General features: G+C 42.4%; 1 protein-coding gene across 5 annotated transcripts in view; it reads left to right on the top strand.

Moving 5' to 3' along the window:
• The first annotated feature begins 6,449 nt into the window (after positions 1-6,449).
• ATXN7 (ataxin 7) overlaps positions 6,450-26,480 on the top strand; it is a 127,556-nt gene continuing 107,525 nt past the window's right edge. For all 5 annotated transcript variants that reach the window (XM_073350988.1, XM_073350990.1, XM_073350986.1 and 2 more), the window contains exon 1: positions 6,450-6,594. The gene's annotated coding sequence lies outside the window, so the exon portion shown is untranslated. The remainder of the gene's footprint in view (positions 6,595-26,480) is intronic.

Consider the following 26,480-nt stretch of genomic DNA (forward strand, 5'->3'; position numbering starts at 1 on the left):
ACGCGCTATCTCAGAGTCGTCCCCCTCGCCGCCCCCCTCGGCATCGTCCCCCTCGCCCCCATCCCAACTGCGTCCCCCTCGCCGCCCCCCCCGGCATCGTGTCCCCCTCGCCCCATCCTAACTGCGTCCCCCTCGCCGCCCCCCTCGGCATCGTCCCCCTCGCCCCATCCCAACTGCGTCCCCCCGTCCCTAGCCCCCATCCCACTGCGTCCCCCTCCGCCGCCCCCCCCGGCATCGTGTCCCCCCTCGCCCCATCCCACTGCGTCCCCCTCGCCGCCCCCCCCCGGCATCGTGTCCCCCCTCGCCCCATCCCACTGCGTCCCCCTCGCCGCCCCCCCTCGCCCCATCCCACTGCTTCCCCCTCGCCGCCCCCCTCGGCATCGTCCCCCTCGCCCCATCCCACTGCGTCCCCCTCGCCGCCCCCCTCGGCATCTTCCCCCTCGCCCCATCCCACTGCGTCCCCCTCGCCGCCCCCCCCTCGGCATCGTGTCCCCCTCGCCCCATCCCACTGCGTCCCCCTCGCCGCCCCCCTCGGCATCGTGTCCCCCCTCGCCCCATCCCAACTGCGTCCCCCTCGCCGCCCCCCTCGCCCCATCCCACTGCGTCCCCCTCGCCGCCCCCCCGGCATCGTCCCCCTCGCCCCATCCCACTGCGGTCCCCCTCTCGCCGCCCCCCCCCGGCATCGTGTCCCCTTCGCCCCATCCCACTGCGCCCCCCTCGCCGCCCCCCCCCGGCATCGTGTCCCCCTCGCCCCATCCCACTGCGTCCCCCTCGCCGCCCCCCCCCGGCATCGTGTCCCCCCTCGCCCCCATCCCACTTGCGTCCCCCTCGCCGCCCCCCCCCCCGGCATCGTGTCCCCCTCGCCCCATCCCACTGCGTCCCCCCTCGCCGCCCCCCCCCCGGCATCGTGTCCCCCTCGCCCCATCCCACTGCGTCCCCCTTGCCGCCCCCCCCCGGCATCGTCCCCCTCGCCCCATCCCACTGCGTCCCCCTCGCCGCCCCCCCTCGCCCCATCCCACTGCGTCCCCCTCGCCGCCCCCCCCCGGCATCGTCCCCCCTCGCCCCATCCCACTGCGTCCCCCTCGCCGCCCCCCCCCGGCATCGTGTCCCCCCTCGCCCCATCCCAACTGCGTCCCCCTCGCCGCCCCCCCTCGGCATCGTCCCCCTCGCCGCCCCCCTCGCATCGTTCCCCCTCGCCCCATCCCACTGCGTCCCCTCGCCGCCCCCCCCGGCATCGTGTCCCCCTCGCCCCAATCCCAACTGCGTCCCCCCTCGCCGCCCCCCCCCGGCATCGTGTCCCCTCGCCCCATCCCAACTGCGTCCCCCTCGCCGCCCCCCTCGGCATTGTCCCCCCTCGCCCCATCCCACTGCTTCCCCCTCGGCATCGTCCCCCCTCGCCGCCCCCCTCGGCATCGTGTCCCCCTCGCCCCATCCCAACTGCGTCCCCCTCGCCGCCCCCCTCGGCAATCGTGTCGCTCTCGCCCCATCCCCCTCGCCGTCCCCCTCGCCGTCCCCCTCAGCATTGTGTCGCCCTCGTCCCATCCCAACTGTGTCCCCCCTCGCCCCATCCCACTGCGGTCCCCCTCGCCGCCCCCGCCGGCATCGTGTCCCCCTCGTCCCATCCCAACTGTGTCCCCCTCGCCGCCCCCCCTCGGCATCTTGTCGCCCCTCGTCCCATCCCAACTGTGTCCCCCTCGCCGCCCCCCCCGGCATCGTGTCGCCCTCGCCCCATCCCAACTGCATCCCCCTCGCCGTCCCCCCCGGCATCGTGTCCCCTCGCCCCATCCCAACTGCGTCCCCCTCGCCGCCCCCCCTCGGCGTCGTGTCGCCCTCGCCCCATCCCACTGCGTCCCCCTTGCCGCCCCCCTCGGCATCGTGTCGCCCTCGCCCCATCCCACTGCTTCCCCTCGCCCCATCCCAACTGCGTCTCCCTCGCCGCCCCCCCCCGGCATCGTGTCCCCCTCGCCCCATCCCCCTCGCCGTCCCCCCCCGGCATCGTGTCGCCCTCGCCCCATCCCAACTGTGTCTCCCTCGCCCCATCCCACTGTGTCCCCCTCGCCGCCCCCCTCGGCATCTTGTCCCGGGTGTGGTGTCCCTCGCCCCATCCCACTGTGTCCCTCAGCGTCCCCCTCGGCATCGTGTCCCGGGTGTGGTGTCCCTTGCCCCATCCCAACTGTCCCCCTCGCCATCCCCCTCTTGGCGTCGTGTCCTGGGTGTCGTCCCCCGCAGCGGCGTCCCCCCTCGCCCCATCCCGACTGTGTCCCTCAGCATCCCCCTCGCCCCATCCCGACTGTGTCCCTCGGCATCCCCCCTCGGCATCGTGTCCCGGGTGTGGTGTCCCTCGCCCCATCCCACTGTGTCCCTTGGCGTCCCCCCTCGGCGGCGTGTCCCTTGCCCCATCCCAACTGTCCCACTCGCCGTCCCCCTTGGCGTTGTGTCCCGGGTGTGGTGTCCTCTCGCCCCCATCCCACTGTGTCCCTCGCTGTCCCCCTCGGCGTCGTGTCCTTCGACCCATCCCAACTGTGTTCCCCTCGCCCCATCCCAACTGTGTCCCTCGGCGTCCCCCTTGGCTGCGTCCCCCCTCCCCCCCATCCCAACTGTGTCCCCCTCAGCATCGTTGTCCCGGGTGTGGTGTCCCTCGCCCCATCCAACTGTGTCCCCTCGGCGGCCCCCTTGGCGGCATGTCCTTCGCCCCATCCCAACTGTGTCCCCCTAGCCCCATCCCAACTGTGTCCCTCGGCGTCCCCCCTCGGCGGCGTCCCCTCGCCCCAATCCCAACTGTGTCCCTTGTCGTCACCCTCGGGCGTCGTGTCCTTCGACCCATCCCAACTGTGTCCCCCTCGCCCCATCCCCACTGTGTCCCTCGGCATCCCCCTTGGCGGCGTCCCCCTCGCCCCATTCCCAACTGTGTCCTCGTCGTCCCCCTCGGCGTCGTGTCCCGGGTGTCGTCCCCCCTCGGCAGCGTGTCCCTTGCCCCATCCGAACTGTATCCCTCGACGTCCCCCTCGGCGTCGTGTTTCTTGCCCCGTTCTAACCATCTCCTTCATCAAGGGCATCGGTGTCGTGTCCTGTGTGTTGTCCCCCTCGGCTTCGGCCTCGGCGTTGTGTTCCTTGCCCCATCCCAACTGTATCAGTCATTGTCGGCTTGGCGGCGTTGTCCCGCGTGTTGTCCCCCCTTGGCGTCGGCCTCGGCGTCGTGTTCCTTGCCCCATTTCAACGGTATCTCTCATCGTCAGCCCTGGGTGTCATGTCCCGGGTGTTTCATCCCCTTTGGCCTCGGGCGTCATGTTCCTTGCCCATCCCAACGATCTTCTTCATCACCGGCGTCCGGCGTTGTGTCCTGGGTGTCGTCCCCCTCTCGGTGTCAGCCTCGGTGTTGTGTTTCTTGTCCCATCCCAGCTGTCTCCTTCATCACCGGCGTCGGCATCGTGTCCCGGGTGTTGTCCCCCTTGTCGTCGGCCTTGGCATTGCGTTCCTTGCCACTCCCCAACTGTCTCTCTCATTGTTGGCCTCAGCGTCGTGTCCCTGGTGCCATCGCAATGTTGGGCGTAGTGTCCCTGGTGCCATCCTCCTCGTTGGCATCGTGGTCCTAGCGCCATCTCTGCTGCCTCCCTCGCTGGCTTCGTCTTCCTCAGGCCATCCCTCTTGTGGGTGTTGCTGGCTTTGTATTCCTGGTGCCGTTCCCCCCAGCCCCCCCCCGGTTACCATCACAGGCATTGTGTTCCCAGCGCCATCTCTGCGGTCTCCCTCGTTACTGTTGTTGGCGTCCTGTCCCTCTCGTCACTGTCATCAGCATCATGTTCTGGATGCTGCCCTCGCCGTCACCTGTGGCATTGGCGTCGTGTCACTGCGCCCCGACACCCTTGTTGGCATCGTGTCCCTGGTATCACGTGGTTGCTTTTGCCATCAGTTTCCCATGTTGTTCTTGCTGCCATTTCCCTCATCGCAGTTGCTTTTGCCATCATTCTCCTGGATACGATCGTTTTCGTTATTCCCCATGTCACCTTCCCCACTCAGTTGCCGCTCTTTCCATTGGTGTTGGCATGACCAACGTCTCTCTAGAACTGTTCTGGCTCTCACTCCATTTCCCTTCTCCTGGCTGCCGTGGCCATTGTTTTCCCTCATTGCCTTTGCTGCTGTCCTTACTCATCGCTACCCGGTATCCCTTCCCACTATCGCCCTTGTATTTGTTGCCACCCCTACAACTTCTAATTCCTGGTTGGGTTGTGAATGACCCTCTCCTAGCTCATTGAGATCACATGACCAGTACCCACATTGGACCCTGTTCTCATTTCTGAGCAGGTAGTATCCCACAGTGTCAGTGTTAATTTTATAACGTAATATGGTATCAACAATAATAACTGTCTTCCCCCTGCCAGTGCCAAGGACCAGACATCTAAATCCTGCAGTATGCCTCCAGGGTCCTAGCTGGCCCTACTGAAGCCAGGGTTTCTGAGATTGCTCTTCACCCACTGACTGGTGCTGTCTCCAGCACTTTGTACGCTTTTACTGACCAGCTAAGTATCAGTTTGCAGTGGGAACAAAAGTAATGCCCAACACTAAAGATGTTCACACCAAGGCAGAAGCCATCTCTTGTTTTAGCTTGGCTAGCAGGGCCTCATGCTCTGTAGAGCAGCTCCCTTCAGACCCAAGCTAGGTTCCAGCAAAAACACAGGGGGGAGATGAAGGCGATGGAGAGGTTAGGGTTTTGTTAATGCCATAGGGTGAGCTTTAGCACGCGGAACCACAGGCTCTGACGCTGCAGCAACAGCATAGTGAGCTGTAACAGGTGGCACTGTTAGTGTGGTATATTTTAACAAACCCTGTGTTTCCCAGAGTTTTTGTAGGCTTTGTCTGGATGGTCTAATGCACACCGATTTTTTTTTTACCATAGTTTTCTCTTTTCATTTTGATCATGACGTGTTAAGTAACTTACATGCTTGTTTGTGTTTTTATGCTCAGAAACGTTTGTTTTTCTCACCAGGTCAGTCTTTGTTTTGACATTGTTGAAAGATGTTTTGTAGTTCTTTGAAAAGTGATATCAGAAACAGTAAAGTGTGTGTGCACTATAATGTTTTGCAGTTTCCTGGTATAAAGGGTGAACTTGCCAAGGGATTCAATTTTGCTCCTGAGACTGTCCTTTAATAGGTACATAGGAATTGCCATACTGGCAAATGAGGGCAGTGCCTATTCAGTTCACTATCTTGTTTTTTAATAGTGTTCAGCACCAGATTCTTCAATGTAAGGTACAAGAATCCCCATAATTGACAATTGGTTTCTTCCTAGTCTAAGTAATTAGTGGTTGGTTTACATCTTGAAGCATGAGCTTAGGTTATGAGATATTACAATGATAAGTGACAGCAGAGGAATCTGCATAGATAAGTCATTTCAGTCTCTTAAATTTTCTATTTTATGTAATTGTGGATGGTCCTATTATTCATATAAGTGTCTAATTCTTTTTTTTTTTAATTGGGCTAGTTCTGGGCCTCAATAATACTTCATGACAATGAGTTCACTGGTTAATTTTGTGTGGTTAAAAAGAAGCATTTCCTTTTGTCAGTTTTGCATTTGTTGCCATTTAATTTCATTGGCTGCCTCTAGTTAAACTGTCTGCTTTGTTTTTTTTAAGGCACCTATCACCCTGATCTTGTTCTATTATTATGAGAAAGGATAGATAAGAGTGCTTGATTAAACTTCTCTAAAACTGTTCATTTTATATACCTCTGTCTATCCCCCACCCCCTTCTTCATTTCCTCTGTAATCTACATTATCTTGAACATTTAAACTCTCCTCAGTCCTTCCATGACTGTAATAATTTCTGTATCCCTTCTCTGGACTCTGTTTTCTGCTATGCCGTTTTCGGAATGAGGTGACCAGAAATTGAATACTGTATTTAAAATGAGGAACTACAATCAATTTATATAATGGCATTATATTATATTTGTATTACTCTTTATCACTTTCTTTATCCAGTGTAAGCACTTTTTGTTTTTTGATCATCTCTGTCCATTTAGCAGATGTTTTCACTGAACTCTTCACAGTGATATCTAGATACTTTTCTTTATTGGTTAAAGTTAATTTAGAATCCAGCAATCCATATGAATAGTTCACATGTATAATGATGTCTGTGTGACTCGTCTTCGTATCACTGATTATAGAACATTTCAGGGTTCTAGAATGTCCCTCTGTTTTCTGTCTTTGTCTCACGCTTGAATTAACAGCACTTTGATTTAAAGGAAAATGTCAAGTAGTTCGACCTCTAGCTCTATTCTTAAATGAGGCTAAGGTTTAGGTCTGTTGCTGTTTATTGAATCCCCATCATAAATTGTATCAATACATCTACACCATCAATGGCTTTTGTTTATAAAAATACAGGATTTTAAATGCTATTTAAATTGGTTTAACTACTTTATAGATTTTTAAGGCTAGATGAGAACATTATGATGATCTAATCTGATCTCCCGCATAACACAGGCCAAGTGACTCCTGTCTCGGGTTCCTATCTTCTGGTTGACTAGAGTATGTCTTTTTTAGAAAGATATCCAGTTTCTGGATTTAAAGACTTCAAGTGATGGAGATCCACTACATCCTTTGGTAAGTTGTACTAATGGTTAATTACTCTCACTGTTAAAAAAAAAAAAAAAAAAAAAATTCACCTTATTTCCAGTCTGAATTTGTCTAGTTTCAGCTTTCATCCATTGGATCTTGTCTGATAGATTAAAGAACTTCTTGCTAAATGAAATCTCCTCCCCGGGTACTAATAAACTGTGGTACTAATAAACAGTGATCAAGATACTTCTAAACTTTCTGTTTGATAAGCTGAAGATTGAGTTTCTTAGGTCTCTGAAAGGTAGGATTTCAAAATTCATGTAATTCTTGTAGCTCTTTTCTGAAACATTTTCAATTTTCCAACATCTTTTTTTGAAATGAAGACTCCAGAACTGGATAGAGTAATAGTGGTCTCACCAATGCTCTTTACAGAGACAATACCATATATCTATTCCTACTTGATATTTCCCATTTTATACATCCAAAGATTGCATTACCCTTTTTAGCCACAGCCTTGCCCAGGGCACTCCTGTTCACTTGGTTATCCAGCATGATCCTTTTTTAGAATCACTGTTTTCCAGAATAGAGTCCTTCATCCTGAAAGTGTGACCTACGTTCTTTGTTCCTGTGTTTTATGATTTACTTTTGGCTGTATTAAAATATATGTTGTTTGAATGAGCCAAGTTTACCATGTGGTCCAGATGACTCTCTAGAACTGACTTGTCCTTATCATTATTTATCACTCCACTATTCTTTGTGTCCTCAGGAAACTCGACCAGTACTGATTTTATATTTTTCTTCCAACTTATTGATAAAGATGCCAAACAGTAGTAGGGCAAGAACACATTGTTGCAGGACACAACTAGAATCACACTATTTCAGTTATGATTCCTCATTAATAATTTCTTAGAGAAATCTAATTCATTGGTTGCAAGTAGGGCTGATTTAAAAAAAACCCCACAATTAATCGCGTGATTAATTGTGCTGTTAAACAATAATAGAATACCATTAATTTAAATATTGTCTACATTTTCAAATATATTGATTTCAATTACAACACAGAATACAAAGTGTACAGTGCTCACTTTATATTATTATTTTATTACAAATATTTGCACTGTAAAAACGATAAACAAAATTGTATTTTTCAATTCATCTCATTCAAATACTGTAGTGCAATCTCTTTATCATGAAAGTTAAACTTACAAATGTAGAATTATGTACAAAAAACCTGCATTCAAAAACAAAACAGTGTAAAACTTTAGAGCGTACAAGTCCACTCAGTCCTACTTCTTGTTTCGCCAACCACTAAGACAAACAAGTTTGTTTACATTTGCAGGAGGTAATGCTGCCTGCTTCTTGTTTACAGTGTCATCTGAAAGTGAGAACAGGTGTTCTCATGGCACTGTCATAGCCGGCGTCGCAAGATATTTATGTGCCAGATGTGCTAAAGATTCATATGTCTCTTCAACCTCCATTCCAGAGGACATGTGTTCATTCTGATGTCGGGTTCTGCTCGATAACTATTCAGAATAGTGCAGACCAATGCATGTTCATTTTCATCATCTGAGTCAGATGCCAACAGCAGATGATTGATTTTCTTTTTTGGCTGTTCGGGTTCTGTAGTTTCCGCATCGGAGTGTTGCTCTTTTTAAGACATCTGAAAGCATTCTTCACACCTCGACCCTCTCAGATTTTGGAAGGCACTTCAGATTCTTAAACCTTGGGTCGAGTGCTGTATCTGTCTTTAGAAATCTCACATTGGTACCTTCTTTGCGTTTTGTCAAAGCTATGCTCTTAAAACAATGTGCTGGGTCATTATCTGAGACTTCCATAACATGGAAATATATGATAGAATGCGGGTAAAACAGAAGGAGGCATACAATTCTCTCCCAAGGAGTTCAGTCACAAATTTAATTAATGCATTATTTTTTTAACGAGCGTCATCAGCATGGAAGCATGTCCTCTGGGATGGTGGCCGAAGCATGAAGGGGCATACGAATGTTTAGCATATCTGGCACATAAATACCTTGCAATGCTGGCTACAAAAGTGCCATGCAAATGCCTGTTCTTACTGTCAGGTGACGTTGTAAATAAGAAGCGGGCAACGTTATCTCCTGTAAATGTAAATGAAGTTGTTTGTCTTAATGATTGGACAAGAAGTAGGACTAAGTGGACTTGTAGGCTCTAAAGTTTTACATTGTTTTGTTTTTGAGAGCAGTTATGTAACAAAAAAAAATCTACATTTGTAAGTTGCACTTTCACGATAAAGTGATTGCACTACAGTACTTGAATGAGATGAATTGAAAAATACTATTGTTTATTGTTTTTACAGTGCAAATACTTGTAATAAAAATAATATAAAGTGAGCACTGTACACTTTGTATTCTGTGTTGTAGCTGAAGTCTATATATCTGAAAATGTAGAAAAATATCCAAAAATATTTAATAAATGTCAATTGGTAGTCTATTGTTTAACAGTGTGATTAAAACCATGATTAATCACAATTACTTTTTAAAATAGTGATTAATTTTTTTGAGTTAACTAGGATTAGTCGACAGCCCTAGTTGCATGTTATCTAGTCCTATATATTTAACAATCAGATGCCATTTAAAAATTCTCCCTAGTCACTGATGTAATAGAAAGTATTTTGTTATCATTGTAAGTTATGAAAACCTCATCCAGCTTCTTTTGAAATAGAGAACAAAATATTTTGAACACTTTTGCTTTTTGTGCATTATTATGTACATCAATTCATGCTAAAAATGGTCAATAACACATGATTTTATATGATCATGGAATGAGAAAAAGAAAAGCAGGTCCCACAGGTGTGATCATTGTAAATGCTTCAAGGGAAAAACACTTCAAGAATACCAAAGATAAAGCTAACATTTATTAAAACAAATACTTAAGAAATCCTGCAAAACAGGTAAAGCAACTCTAACAGCACAATTACATCCATAAAGGAAAAAGAAAAGGAGGACTTGTGGCACCTTAGAGACTAGCAAATTTATTTGAGCATAAGCTTTTGTGAGCTAGAGCTCTCTTCATCGGATGCACTCAGTGGAAAATACAGTGGGGAGATTTATGTACATAGAGAACATGAAACAATGGGTGTTACCATACACACTGTAACCAGAGTGATCACTTAAGGTGAGCTATTACGAGCAGGAGAGCGGGGGGGGGGGGGGGGTAGGAAACGACCTTTTGTAGTGTTAATCAAGGTGGGCCATTTCCAGCAGTTGACAAGAACCAAGAACGTCTGAGGAACAGGGGAGGGTGCGAGGGGGGGATAAACATGTGGAAATAGTTTTACTTTGTGTAATGACCCATCCACTCCCAGTCTCTATTCAAATCTAAGTTAATTGTATCCAGTTTGCAAATTAATTCCAATTCAGCAGTCTCTCGTTGGAGTCTGTTTTTGAAGTTTTTTTTTGTTGAAGTATTGCCACTTTTAGGTCTGTAATTGAGTGACCAGAGAGATTGAAGTGTTCTCCGACTGGTTTTTGAATATTATAATTCTTGACGTCTGATTTGTGTCCATTTATTCTTTTACATAGAGACTGTCCAGTTTGACCAATGTACATGGCAGGGGGCATTGCTGGCACATGATGGCATATATCACATTGGTAGATGTGCAGGTGAATGAGCCTCTGATATTGTGGCTGATGTGATTAGGCCCTATGATGATGTCCCCGAATAGATATATGGGCACAGTTGGCAACGGGCTTTGTTGCAAGGATAGGTTCCTGGGTTAGTGGTTCTGTTGTGTGGTGTGTGGTTGCTGGTGAGTATTTGCTTCAGGTTCGGGGGATGCCTGGAAGCAAGGACTGGCCTGTCTCCCAAGATCAGTGAGAGCTGTAGCTCACGAAAGCTTATGCTCAAATAAATTGGTTAGTCTCTAAGGTACCACAAGTCCTCCTTTTCTTTTTGCGAATACAGACCAACACGGCTGCTACTCTGAAACCATTCATAAAGGACACGCTCACAAAAGAAACCCCTACAAAATTAGACCCTATACTAGTAGTTGAGTCTTTTCAATAGTATATTAGTATTATAGCTGAACACAGATACCAATGGAACAAAAAGCTCTGTTTGTTAAAATTTTCATGTCTTAAAGACCACAACATAGTAGTGGACAACCATCTGCTATGGAGCATTTTTAGTGATCTTTTATACCACAATATTCCTTAATTTAGGTACCAATTTCCCTGACTTTACATACTTCACAGTCCACCATTTATTAGAAATGGATGGATGCAGTATGGATGTAGATAAGTTTGCTTGCAGGGACTCCGGAATTTGTGCAGGCCTCATGCTGCGTTATTTTTAGAGAATAGGGGCATAAAAGTGAGGGAGAGGGTACAAAGCTTTGCAGTACTATAGGACTACTAATAAAAAATAATAATCCAGTGTTTTATTAACCACGTGGTAGTCAGGTTTTTGGTCTATTATCTGTGTTTCCATGACTGATTAAAAAAATTGAACTTAATATCATGCTTGAAAAATGTCCATTATCAGATAATAATGCAAATCCTACAGAGTTCTGGGCTACAGAGTTGTGCATAGTTAATTGGTCTTCATCTTCATTTCTGACAGAAGCAAATATATCATTACATTTGAAATTTTTGGTAGTAGCATTTTGGCTTAATTAAAATCCTGGAAGCTGTACTTTGTATCCTAAAATATTACCTGCAGATTTTCTAGATATGTGATATTGCCACTGGTCCTTCTCTAATGATGGGTTCATTCAGCTCTTGCATGCCCTTCATAACAACCATATGAACTGAAAGATCCTTCTTTGTTACAACAGGATAAACTGCCCGTGACCACAGTGTAACTCATATCTTTACCCTTGGTTCTTCTTGAACTCCCTGTCTTGCCTCTGTGGAGCTCAAGAACAAACAGCCCTCTTTTGCTTGGACTCTCCCTTTTTCATTATAATGGTAGGTTGATGCGCTTGATGTCTCGGCTGATGGTGCCATGATAGAGTGGCTACATTACTTACCCAGCATAAGTAACTGCCTGACCATTATTAAGTGAGATTTTCGTTAATAGCACATTGCATATGTGTTTCGTGATCTGCACTGTCTGTCAGTTCATTTGTGGGTGAAGTTTAAAGTGTTTGTTTGGCCTGTAAAATTCTAACTGGTTTATGCCCCAGTGATCTTTGAGATAATCTCTTTCTTTTGTAATTCTGTGGCAGTTGTGATCAGTCATGGTGCTCTAGCAAGTAAGACCATTGATTTACAGGAAGGGGAACTATGGATATGTGTTTTCAGTGTGGGGTCCACAGTTCTGCAATTTACTTCTCCTCCCTGAGTCTCTCAGTTCATGAGTTTGGTGGCCTTCAAGACAGGGGAAGAATCCTTTGTTGGCACTGAGCCAGTTTGTAAATGTTTTTGTCCATTGATAATTCCTAATATATGTACTATATTTAAAATTATGATTATCACATTTAAAATAACTCAATAAATAAGTGTTGATACTGTTGAGGGAATTTTGTGAAAAGTTTTGCAGGTAAAACAGCTGTTTGCCCTTCAGAAGCAGCTGCTGCTTGTGGCTCTGAATGGTGCTTCCATCATGTGGCCAGATTCTTTGACTCAGTATCTGTGTTTAAGAAAGCTGAATCAGAGTTATGGTGTAACTTCTGAGTCAGCTTTTAAACATTTAATAAAATATATATATTTTTAAAAATCTCACAACAGTAAAAGGAAACCCAGAAGATTAAAACAAATCTTTCAGTATAGCAAGGGAAATCCAGATGATGTGGGAGGAGGATGGAATAAAGGCCATCAGAACATTAAGGAAGAAAATATTGAATCTGTGTTAATAAACATGTTTTTAATTTAAAATGGGTTTATCTTTTATTTTGGAATTTTTTATTGGCTTAAGATATTTTTAAATAGAAGTAAAGCACCTTGAGGTCTGCAGTTGAAAAGCACTATATAAGACCTAGATACAATTATTATTAATAAAATAATCTTTTTGTTAATAGTGATGAAGAGTCACTTTACAATTCTCCTAAAACATGACCTGGCATGCCATGCTGCAGTATCTTGACTTCTCAGATTGTTTCAGCATTCAAGCTTCAGCCTAAATAAAGTGAGAGTTGTGGCAGCATCCTAGGATCACACACACAGTTCATGGTTTGCTGCTTTACTCTCTGTATGGAAATACCTTATTGTAAGGTTCTCCAGTACTGCAGCGAAAATGCTCAGATACCGTGATGACAGCAGCATAAAATCCTAAAATACATAGAAACTCCTCAAGCCATGACTTTTCTCTAAGGAGTGGGCCAAAGGTAGAATCTACTTAAATGCCTGCTAAAATATCACTCTTATACCTATGTTAATAGCAAATGGATTAACCCGGTATTTAAAAAGCATTGAATATTGACAGACCAGGAGAAGGTAATTTGGTTTTTCTCAGAGGACATATAAGGCCAGTTCAATTATGCTTGTGAAGGGAGATGTAAATTACATCAGTTATTTATACTGCAGCAGCTAGATTTCTTGGATCTAAAGGAAAATAAATCCCAGATGAGGGCAGGTGGTGGTTCTGGGTTGTCATATGTGAGGTTTCCATTTGGGTGAAGGGGGATAGCAGTTTTATAGATTCATAGATATTCAGGTTGGAAGGGACCGTTATGATCATCTAGTCTGACCTCCTGCACAATGCAGGACACAGAATCTCACCCACCCACTCCTGTGGTAAACCTCTCATCTATGTCTCAGCTATTGAAGTCCTCAGATCATGGTTTAAAGACTTCAAGATGCAGAGAATCCTCCAGCAAGTGACCCATGCCCCATGCTACAGAGGAAGGGTCTCTTCCAGTCTGCCCTGGAGGAAAATTCCTTCCCAACCCCAAGTATGGCGATCAGCTGAACCCTGAGCATATGGGCAAGATTCACCAGCCAGATACCCAGGAAAGAATTCTCTGTAGTAACTCAGATCCCACCCCATCTAACATCCCATCACAGGCCATTGGGCCTATTCACCATGAATATTTAAAGATCAATTAATTGCCAAAATCATGTTATCCCATCATACCATCTCCTCCATAAACTTATCGAGTTTAATCTTGAAGCCAGATAGGTCTTTTGCCCCCACTGCTTTTAATACCTGGTGGGGCTTCACTGGAATTATACCATCTGGAATATTTTAGCAGAGGTGCTGATCTACATACTTCCTGACCAGTGTTGTCATTGCTGCCTACTTTTGGGGTGATGCTTGCCTCTTACTAACTACTTGTATTCCTTGTCCTCATGTAGGTTGTGGCTATTTTTTGCCACCTCATCTTAGTACCTCGCTCCAGTTTCTGGACTTTGGTGTGAATGTGACCCACAAGATTTTCTCTCACCACATTTGCTCACTTAAGCCCAAACCCTGCAAGCACTTGTGCACATACTGAACTTTGCACATGTGAGTAGTGAATGGGACTACTTACGTGTATAAGGCCCAAATCCACAAAGGGACTTGTGCACCTAAAACCCAGATTTAGGCTCCACTGCAATCATGAAAAACCTTGTTCAGCTGCTGTCTAACCCCATAGGCACCTAAACTCACTTGACACCTACATTTCTGCTGTGATAGTCACTTAGGAGCCTAACTTTCTGTTTCTAGCCATGCATACTCCTGCATCAGGTAGGTGCCCAGACCGCTATCTCACACCAAAGCCCTAGATGATCCTTACATCAGGTGAAGGCAGGGCAACACCTGTCTATCTCGCATGCTCTACGCACACCTAACTCAGCAGAAAATGGGCTGGGGAGAGGAGGAGGACATCCCTTTATAACTTTTAGCCTAGTATGGTACTCACCTGTGATATGGGAGAGCCCAGTTCAATTCTCCCCTCTACCAGATGGGGAGAAGGGATTTGAACAGGGGTTTCCCACCTTTCAGGTGAGTGCCCCAACCATTGGTCTGTAGAGTTATTCCCATCTCTTTCTGGCCCTGTACCTCTTTAATTATTTAATATGAAGTAAAATGGCTTCAAAATAGGAGAGATTGAGAGAGACTACCAGCAGAATATCCCAGAGCAGGAATATCTGGCTTCACATAGGACAGACGTGGCAGGCCACTAACAATATATATTCCATAGCGGCAAGCTGGCGGTTACGGTTATTAGAGAGAAGTGTGAATGAACTACAGCAGCGCAGTCAATATAAAGATCAGATTCTGCCCCAAGATACGTGTCTACATCTCTTGGCGACTTTGGTGGATGGTTTTTTACATGCACATCTGAGACCAGAATTTGGTTTTAAAAGTGTAGTCTAATAAGAAATCAAAAACTTAAATAAAAGAGAATCTACTTGGAAAGCTGTAGCTTACGGGTGAAGATAAATAAAACAGAAAAAATTATTGTACAAACTAGCAGAAAAGAAGCCTGACAAAGGATCTTTGTTGTAAAAGTGCATGAGCATGCGAGGACCTAATCTGCAAATTCAATGGCCATGATAGCTAAATGACTAACCATTTGCTAATTGGTTATATATATGTGCCATCATGGTAATTGTTCATACTAGTTAGGCCCCGTTTGGACATACACCTTGAAGATTAAGCCCAGTGTGTCATATTCATCCTTTTTCATGTATTAAGGGCTTACAGAAGACTTAAGAGCATTTTTGTTATACAAATATTTTAGTAGAGTATGGGTATAAACAAACATTTTGTTTCTTTAAAATGTGAAGTGGAAGAGGCTGAGAACCAGATGTCTGAAAGATCTTTTTGTCCTTAAAGATTGTTTTTGTTTTTAGCTAAATGTTGGTTAGAGAAATAATTGAAGTGATTAAAAAAAAAAAAAAAGAAGGGACAGAAATTTAATTTTAACACTTGAATGAATAAAGGTTGACCTGTAAGAGCTGAAAGTAAAACAAAACTATATTAAGAATGAACACAAGTATGCATCTGTGACTTTGTGGTTTATTTTAAATATTTTCACTTCCATTTCACTCTTACATTGCTTTGGCTGTTATGTTTATTTAATGATTTTTTTATCTTGAAGTCCTGCCTAAAGGTTATGACAATATGTAAAGTTAGGCTAGTGCTGAACAATACAAATAACATGAAATAAATCTGTGCTCTTGCTTCATGAGAATTATTCAAGGTGATGCCATCAACTTGAAATCTAAATATATTTTCTTAAGTAGTTAAAAGTAGTTACAGGCAATATATTTGACACTGAACCCCCCTATCAACTTTATTTATTTAATTTTGGTCTTCCAATTAATTTTCCTATTTAAAAAAAAATCTTCCCCTGTTGCTGTGTGTGAAAGACTCACACAAACAGGCAAAAGTGACTGTACACAAAATGCTGTCAAATGGAAAAAATAGAGAAAATACTTTTTAAATGTTGACGTTAGAAAAATGTTGGTCCCTGATCCTGTAAACACTAATGTGCGCATTTAACCTTACTATGCTGAGAAGTTCCACTGGGACATAGGGAAGTTAAACAAATACATAAGGGATTGCAGGATCAGGGCCTTAGATGTTGCTTGTAACAGTAGTAGGTTTACAAAAAATCAGAAATGTGACTTAGTTAGTGTCCATATAATGGAGAAATTATCAGTGTTTCTACGGATTGTACATTTTGAAATATGTAATGGAGTCCTGTTAATGTCATAATTATGGCAAAAAATATGAAGAGTGGTAGACATGTTTTGTAGAATCAAACTACATTTGCAGAACCCAGACTTGCAACATTTTTCTTAAAATGTGTTGGATATACCATGGAATCACTTGGACCACAGTTGTGTAAGGAACTTCCTGATTCCTTCACTAACAGGCTACCAAAAGAACACAGTGGTTACAAGTAGGCACACACTGAATTGTCTGTATAGATTTCTGATATAGTGACAATACACAAAATGCTCTTCTTAGCCCAATATGAATATCATTCATTGCTTGGGAAGGGATAATAAAAAGCAGCTCTAATTAGTGCAACCCTCCTGTATCTGTTGTTGAGATTGAAGGCTGACTATTATGGCCAACAATGAGACCATGGCAGAGTCAAAGACTGAAATGGAGTAATATATTTCAAAGTGTGCAGGAGTCTTTTCAGGTGTCTACAGAAGTAGAAAAATATGTTATTACTCAGTATAGTTAGAGAAGGCTTACTCCTTAGGTAATATTTGTATTACTTAATTGTGCTGGCAGGACTCATGCTCCGCAGTGCTATCATTGTTTTAGGATGAGAAAGCAGAGAAGAGCTGTCTGAAAGTTTGGGATCAGTTCTCCTAAAGTTCACCTGATGGCCAAGTGAAGCAGCCTTCCAGACATTTTTCTTCATAAAAAACAATTTCTAAAGATTTTGTTATACCATGGTTTTCTGTAACCACTGGATCTAAAGATCAAGATTTGAATAATTAACTTAATGTTTGTTTATAAACAAATGAAAATAACTTATTCTAGCTATTACAGTTGTTCATTGCTTTTAAAGTCCTCATAATACACAGTAGCCTATACAGTTATGTTCTGTTGGAGGTTGTGTTTCATAAATATATGTTGAGAGAGAACTCTTCCCTATACTTTTCATAAAGAATTTTACAAACTTCTCGTCCTTAAAAAAGATGCATCGGCTTCATTTTATATACACTTTTTTTTCTGATTATGCCTTGCTGCAAATAACTTTGAAGCTTTCAAATTAAGTTTCTTCTTTTACTCTTGGTTACCTTTTCCACTTCATAAACATTTTCTCTGGTTTCTAGTGCCTCACCAGCTCTTCCCTGTGCATCAGCCATCATCATCAGTGATGTCAGCAGGAATGTTCAGTTTTGCTCTAGGGAAACTCCTTTTTATATTTGCATAATGACAAAATTTTTTATTATCTTGGCTAGAAAACTGCTGATTTTTTTAAGTGATAGAAATATGGTATGGTTTTGATTACTTTTGCATGTAAATGTAGAACATTGTTGGGAGAATGGACCCCATAAAATTGGGACATTTTTTCTATCTAGATTATATCAATGTTAAGATTGGTTTGGTTTTGAATTTAATATGTTGGTAGCATCCCTGATGAACTTTTAAAACCTTCTTAGACAAAGAATTATACATATGTAACTGTTCTCATATTTACAACTTCTAATAAATCTGAGTGAGATAGGTGTTTCTCAGGTTTTCTCTCCAAAGCCTTTAGTGGCATTAGACTGCAACTGAAAGGTAAACATCATTAGAAGGATGCCCTATATTTAGCAGGCTTGTACCCACTGTCTCATTTCCACTCTTGTGAAACTGACTGGCCAGATTGCCCTGCCTCTTCAAGATTTGGTATCAAATATTAATTAGCTGCAGGCATGTAGGGCAAGTATCTGTGTGCATTGACAGAGCTGAGGAAACAAAGTTTTGTTTTATTATTATTGGTTAATATTTATATTGCAGTAACTCCCAAAGGCCCCAATCAGGGTAGAAGCTCCATTGTGCTAGGTGTTGTACAAACATATAAATAGAAACAGTTTCTGGCCCAAGGAGCTTATGGTCTAAAAATAAATGAAAAGGTGAAGGTCCCAGTCCTGTAAACTCATCTCTGCATGTGAATCACTGTGCAGCACTCGTACCGTTTTGTATGATTACAGAGCTCTGCCTTTGTGGAGCAGCTTGCAGGATAAGGGCCAAAGGGAATGGAAAAAGGGAAACCATATACAAGCAAAGTGATCAGAGTGATGTTTCCACACAACACTAGTTTTATTTTTTTTCTTTAGGAGAAAAATACCTATTATAAATTCCTATTTTTTGTTGCTATATCACATACCTAATCTCCACTGCCTCTATTTTTATTGTTAATCCTAGGCTAGTGTTCCTTGTTTTGTATTTTAACCTTTTCCTTGTCTTTTTTAAATTTTTGTGTGGGAGGCAGTGTTCTGGCACTGCCATTGGCCTGCTGCAGATCACGTCACCTTTTGTGCTTTTGGTTTTCTATCTGTAAAATGGATATATATGCCTTTTATGTATACATTTATATTTAACCTTTGCTTGTATTGTTTTTAAAGTTATTATCTCTTGGCTTTTTACATTTTTCTGGTTTTTATACTTAATCATGGATTTCCATGTTTGCTTTTGAAAATTATTTTATCCCATATTTCCATTTTTAATTATTTATACACTTGCCTTTCCATTTTTTTAAAATAAACTTTGCTCCAGATCCTTACGACTGTTTGTTTTGTGCCTAGCACAGATCTGGGAGATTGGGGATATACAGAGGGCTGTAAGTCACATCTACACCTTGACACACCAGGCTGATCTTAGGTTGCAACAGTGTGGCTTTCATTTGCTTCATCTGGAAGTTATGGCAGACAATGTTCAGCTGATTGTAGCAGTTCTATGGCTGCGCTCTCTTCTTTTTGACCATCCCCCTGTGCTGGATGGAGGACCTGAGGGATAGCCACTATGTTGGCTCTGTCACATGGTTTTATCCTGATACTCTGCTGTTATTTTATATCAAATATTTCTGGTATGAAAATGATTTTATTTATGGATTCTCAAAAATACAGTGCACTGAAAAATTTAAAAGGAGAAAAACAAATTGTGTTTATGGGTGTGTGTGTGTGTGTGTATTGGGGGTAAAGAAGATCATGGGCTAGATTTTAAGAAAAATGTGCTTTGTCTATTCATCCAGGGCCTGGAACTCTCCTAACACCTACATGCCTTAGGACTGTTGGCCTAATACATCCTCTATTACAATTCCTCTGCCTCATTTATGTACTCTCTTCTTGATCTTTGTCTTTTTGCTCCACTTGTTTTCTTTTTTAATGGTGGGGAAATGCCCATGGAGTTGTCCATCATTTCAGGGTAAAATAGAAGAGTGAGTTATGGGGAGGAGGGCAGTGACTGAGGAGACTGATTCCCTTTTTGCCTCCTTGATTCCAGTTGAGTAGAATAACTGCCCATGCTTCAGAAATTTTTACAAGATCAGGGAAGGGGACGAAATGCAACAATTGAATTCTAGCTGTCAGTGGGGGAGGGACCATCAAAGCAACATCAAGAACGATTGTGTTTCCCTAAGCATTTTATTTTTGACACCTAATCCTCTAAATTCTGTGTCCTGTTAAGAGTACCTGCCCTCCTCTTTGTTTAGGTATCACTGCACTCTTTTATATCCAGTTCAATTGTAAAGCTGTCATTTCTGCTTGAGAAACGTACGGGGCTTCATGCAGTGCCTTGTGGGGAAGAACTGTGGTGTAAGTATATTTCTCTGTGAACAATTATTATAGTGGTTGCATGTGTACAGGGGATAGAAATAGTTGATTTCAAAAGACTACAGGTAGATCATTTGGTTCATAAATAGCTAACCGTGTGAACAGTGAGTTTCTTAATCCCATTTAATTCCACTTTATCTGTGAATGTATCAGCCGTTGGCATGTGTTCATTTCTTGGTGGGAGTAACAGTCAGTAGGAAGTGTACTGAATAACACTGAACTGGTATATCTGCTACAACAATGATAAAGCTGTAAAGAAGTTCGCAGTGTTTTTATAATGCTTCATTCCCAGTGTGTTCGACCTTGAACAGAAGAAGAATGAAGAAACTAGTGAACTATTTTCCTCATCGGAGACTAATAGCAGTGATTCTGGTGTTAAGAAATAATTGCACTAGCTGCACAAGGTATTAGCAGGTACTTATACAGTTTGGAAGTATTGTTTGAGTGTATCATTTGCCAAGAATAATTGACATATAATGAAATGAAGTTAAATTTGCAAATTATTATTTTTTTTGAGGAGAGAGATTAACCAGAACTCTCTTCCTCTAATACTTTTCCTGACTAGCCAGTAGTTATTTGATCAATAACAGGATTTTAAATGCCATATTAAATTGCTTCACTAGATTAAGAGTAGCATTTAGAAGTTGGTTATTAAATGTTTATCATGTTTTTGGCCTTTTTGCTGTGATTCAGCAAAGTACTTAAGCATGTGTCTATTGTTAAGCGTGTGAGTAGTCCTATTAACTTCAGGGGGACGACTCACATATTTAAGAACTTTGCTAAACTTTGGCCTTTTGGAATATATTTCATGAAATACAGATACTGAGCTTTTTAAAAACAGATTTGTGGTACTAATTTAATGTCTAATCTCACAAATGTCATAGAATCGTAGGACTGGAAGGGACCTTGAGAGGTCATCTAGTCCATTCCCCTGCATCAGTGTTAAGGTTAAGCATTTCGGCAGTGACACTGCTGTGTTCAGGGGCTTAAAATTTAGCTTTACTAAACTATGAACTAAACATTCATTTAATGAGGAAACTTTTCATTCAAGTTTTTAACATGGCATAAATGCGTTCATAAAATGTCATGTACATAAGTTTGACTGGGGGTGTTTGTTTTTGGTTATTTTTGTGTTGTGTTTTGTTTTGTTAGAGTGGACATAACTAGGGAGTTCTTGATCATAGACTCTAAAGTGATACCAAAAAACAAAACCTCTAACAGCTGGATTAATTGAGAAGCATCATAGTAACATTTTAGTTTTCTTCATCTACAACACGTGTTTTACTGAAATGGAATTGTCCCAACCTAAACTATTGGAATGCTGCTATTATGTTGTAAAACTGTATGTTTTCCCCCCTCCCAGTTATGCAATTCCCTGCTTTCTAGTTCTGGGTGTGTGGTTTGCATAATCATAGTGTTGCCAGTTCTCATGATTTTATCATGAGTCTCACAATATTTGGTGTGTTTCTTATAAGCCTAGCTTCTAGGGCCAGGTATATATATATCATTTTACTTTAAAAAGAAGTAAGTTTCTAGCCCTTGTTGTTGCAGAGTAAAGCTTGAAAACATGACCTGACTGCACTTTAAATGCAAAAATATAACTTTTTAAAAGAATTCATGATATTTAAGCCAATCTCTATCATCAATCTATCATTTTGGTGGCATGACTCATGGTTTTAGGGACTGTAATCTTTATATGGTTTTTCTCAGTAACCACTAAGTACTTTATGTGAATTGCTATATTCTGACTGGCAGTCATTAGTCAGTTAGATTGGAGGGATCACTGTAATTTATTTTTTCTCTCTACTCTGATTGGCTCTTGTACTTGGAATTTTTAAGCTGTTGGACAGCAACAAATATACGACTTCAGCTTCTCTCCCTCTAACTGAAGCAGAATCCTGAAACAATAGGAATACCCCAAAAACCAAGCAACCAACCAAACACAAAAGAACATGTGACTATGAATATGAAACAGACAAAAAGAAAAGTGTTTTAATAATGGGCAAAATAATTAAGAAAACCCTGTGAATCATTGCACCCTTTCCCTCTGAGTCAGAAAGGGAAACTTCAGAGTAACTGAAGTAAGTTTGTGTTTACAACAGAAAAATCCTAGCATCTCCTTCCTAAGTCTGTTTACCCAGTTGTTTGAAACTAAAATATAGTATACTTTTTGTGGTGACAAGACTTTTGCTCATCTGGTGAAAGCCAGATAAAGAAGATTTAGACAGAGGGATAATAGGAGTGGAGGAATATATGACTTTAATTTTGTTTTGGAGAGGTATGGGGAATTCATACATTTGGGAAGTATTTCCTTCAACCCTGTCTTTCTCCACATCCAGGGACTTCCCTCTACAGTGTCCTCCTGGTTCTCTCCACATCTCCCTCCAATCCTCTTACAATTAATTCCTTTCCTTCATCTTTGCTTTACTCCCTACTCCAGCTTGTCCCCACCTCCCTTGATTCTACTGCCCTTTCTCTGTTGAGGCATGGTAGGCTGTAAGTCTACCTTCTCCCCTTCACTCCCTGCCCCCACCAAGATGCTCTCTGCCTTCCCACCCAAGCCACCACTGAGTGGTTTCCTGTAACACTGCTATGACAGCAGAGGCAGCAGCACTGGAGGGAGGAAGAGAGCTACTTAGTCCCTACTGGGCAAGGAGGTTTGCAGCCCAAGATATAGCTATTCCCTCATAAACAAGAAAGTTATCCTTGTAATATCTTAGGCTAGGTCTACACTACAAACTTACATCGGTATAACTAGGTTGCTCAGGGGTGTGAAAAGTCCTCAGCGACGCAATGATACCGACCTAACTCTGGGCATAGACAGTACTATGGGAGGGCTTCTGCCATTGACATAGCAACAACCACCTCTCCCAGGCTGACAGGCAAAGCTCTCGTGTTGGTGTAGTAGAGTTACCATTAAAGCAGTACAGCAATGCAGCTGTGATGCATCGTTTTAGCTGTAGACCTGCCCTTAGTGGTCAATACTAGAAGTTAATCTAAACTTTGTATTGATTTGTGGCTTAAAACGACACTTAGCGCCAGCTTCTGCTCTCGTTTACATTGGTGTAAATCCAGAGAAATGTCTTTTGAAGACACTGGATTTACAATGGTGTAAATAAGATCAAAACCTGTCCCTTAGTTTTGATGCATTACAGCAGTTTCTCTTATTACTGTTTATGCGTATTGTAGTAAAGACCACCACTCCAGGGATGAGGGTGGTGGTTGGCACTCTACAGACATGCAGAAAAATGACAGCCAAAGCTCTTGCACTGTAAAGATCCAATTTTATTTTACACCAGTGACTGCATAATAGCAAGCAGCTGACATTGCAACTACAATAGCTTAGCTGAAAGAGAAAAAATGTATTTTAAAAGCAAAGCTATTTTTAGTTACAATAGAATGAAAAAGCATTTAAAACTTTTTCTCTGTCTTCAGTGTAAAACTATCAAACCATTTAAACTGAAAATATCACATTCATTACATCATGTTTTAGTATTAAATGAATGTATATGGCTGATTTAGGAATACTTGACAATAGGGGGGCATTATTTGAATACTGACAGCCTGGTTTTGTACCATTGTTTTCACTGGGTTTTCTGTACTTAAGTTTATTTGTGCTAGTGGGTTTTACTTTAAACAGTATGGGTTTTTTACATGCTTTGGGATAGATTATAAGTGATTAAAATTAGACATAAATTGGTAAAACTGACAGTAGACACTAGGGGAGGATGAGCTGCCACAGTAATTGTTGAAAGAAATTCTAGGCTGGAAAGATTTTTAGCCATAGTCCAACTAACAGGATACATGTGGTACTTAAAATCCTGGCTTTGTGAGAGTTGACAATGATCTAGTACAGTTTTGCATGAAAACTTCACGTACAGTAAAGAACAGGGCTAGGTATTGTTGGAATTTTGCCAGGATTGTGTGTTGGTATGTCAAGAAAGAGCCCCCATTATCTCTTCTGATGGAGGTCTAATTGAATAAAATGAGCTTTCCTATTTCTAGCATCTAACACTGATTCTACATTACATTCTGCTTTGCTTATTGAGGGCACAGGATCATAGAAAAATCTTATTTTTTTCTTATATCATCCCATTTTTTAGCTTTCTATTCAAAATTTACTACTAAGATATTTCACCTCATCTCTTCCCTATTAAGACTCCTTTCAGGGACAAAGATCTCGTTAATGGAGGGTGAGGACAGAAAATGTGTCTCTCTTCTCCATCTCTCCCTTTTGTATTTCTCTGTCTCTAGCCATTGAAAATGTAGGTCAAATTGCATCACCATAAAATAGAACAGTCAGAAAGGTGTTTGAAAAATGCTGACATCCTTAGCCTGGGGTGCATGCCACTGTCCTTTGTTTACATTGAGAACAGTGATGTACCTGTATAAGAACCAACGTCTCTTTTAAGGTTAGTGATATAGCACCTAAATAATAAATCAGTTTTTCAGATGATATTCATCTGAATATCATATTGCTAGTATATTTATATTACTACAAGGTAGTAATTTTAAAATGTACAGATTTTGATCTGCAACAACTTAAAATAGTGATATACCCAGAGAGCTAATTTAAAATCTTAAATTTGTAGTAACCATAACTGTGTACTTTGAATAATCCACTATCTGTCTTTTACATGGAATGGAAGCTCAATACTACATTTTGTAAATTGTCTAATCATATGCTCTCTATTGTCTTGATTAGATATGCCCTCACTTGCAAAGTGTGTGTGTGGTTATGTTTTTAATTTTTTTAAGTACTCCTTGTTTGACATAATGTGCTTTTCTCCTTTTGTTTTTTTAAAATGGTGCATAAAGGTTTGTTGTTTTTTTTTAACATTGATATATGGAAAGTCATGGAATCTAGTAGTGTTTGCCTAACAGTCTTTTGTATAGAATACTTCAGGAGTTGTTGATATAAGAAGTTGTGATCAGCATTGAATATTCGTATAGCATCAAAAATATAAACTATATTTTCACTTTGTTTTTCTGCAGTTATTCACAAATGAAATATTCCATAAAGTATAAAAATATTATTCAGTTGTCTTTATCTGTGCTAGCTGGCTGCTAGTGTTGTTTGTGTGCTGAACCTTCAAATGGTGGCTTAAATAATACCATAAGATACAGTACTTTAGAATATAAAGTAGACTTGCCTGTTTATATGGGGAAACTGCAACCAGATTTTCATTCGCTGTTTCCAAAATGATGATGTATTTTCCTAGTCTGTGTTTTATACTTACTTAAACAGCTGAAGCAAGTATGCAAAGACATCTTATTATAGCATTAACCTTACTGCCTACTGTTGAGTAAGCTCTAGAAATTAAAAGGAAAATTACTGAAGATGAAGCGGAAATCACTGGCAAAACTATATAATTGGCTGTTTGGGCAAAAACAATAAATTTGGACATGTGTACAATAATTATACAAATAAAAACAGCAGACATTCAAGTAAAAATGCTTTACGTGAACTTTACTGTGAATAATTTACTTGATAGGTTTTCATTACCAAAATTTTGAGATAGTTACAAAAAAGATTTTGATGGTCGTCTGTTGACTGTCAGATATTAGTGGCAACAATCTGATTATCTGTAAAGATATTTATGAAAATGTTTAAGAAAAACTTTGATGTATTTTGAGGAAAAATCTTGTACCTTTGCACTGGGAATTCGATTGTGCTTTGTTTGTAACAATACACAGTAAATATCCAAGTCGCAATGGGAAGCACCTTCAGTTAGTATAAATTACAATACTGTGGAATCATGAGCGGCTGAATAAAAGGTAAATCTCAAGATTTTGTCTTACTTTCCATTTGGGGGATCAATTTAAAACATTGTCCTTATATTTTGAGTCCATAATCTGTACGTGTAAAAATGGATATTCTATCTAAGGGGCAGGATAATAAATTGATTTTTTTTGTATTGTTTATATTCCTAATTCCATTTTTGCACCTCTAGAGTTGTGGGGCTGCAGGGTGCTGATTCAGCCTCAAGAGATGCTCTGTCTTACTCTTGGGCTACAGTAGTCCCTAAAGGACCATCCAGCAGCCCTGAATAGCCATAGTTCATTGCACTGTGCTTATAACTCCCTCATCCAACAGCCCTCTTGCCCTGGCACACCCTTAGTCTGTGGGGAGCAGATATGAGAGGGCACTGGTTTAGGGCCATTGTACCAACCCTGCTCTTGGGGACTTTCCAGGTCGGGAGAGCTGGCCTTGTTACACTATTCCTGTGATAGAAAGAGGCCAGAAACAGCCCAGTATTGGGGCCATTTTACTACCCTTATGTCCAAACCCTTCTTCAAGAATCCCTGAGTAAACAGATGGCCATTGCAGTATTCCCTAAAGGTCATCAAACTTGGACATTGGCTAACTGACCAGGGGATCAAGTTCCAGAATGCAGATATGTTTTGTGATGCACGGTTTTGACGATCTTCCAACTGCAGATAAAGGAGGATTGGACAATGGTGTGTTTGTAGGGTCGTTAAGGTAGAGTTATGAGCTGGGTGAAACCTTGTAGTAGGTTGAGTTAAAACCTCATTCAAACTGATACGAGAACTCACCCTTCATGTAAGATAGTTGTAAGAGACTGTTAAGGGGCAACACCTAAACAAGAGCTATTAGAGTCTGCCCAGAAACTAACACCATATGGGTGGGGGGATTCCAGTGGGTACTGTGACCAGGTGTGTGAGAGAACACACAGAGAACAGGCAGAACAGAACGAGAGGCAGAGGGAACAAGCA

This window comes from Lepidochelys kempii, chromosome 7, assembly GCF_965140265.1.
Source record: "Lepidochelys kempii isolate rLepKem1 chromosome 7, rLepKem1.hap2, whole genome shotgun sequence".
In the NCBI taxonomy this organism is placed as follows: Eukaryota; Metazoa; Chordata; order Testudines; family Cheloniidae; genus Lepidochelys; species Lepidochelys kempii.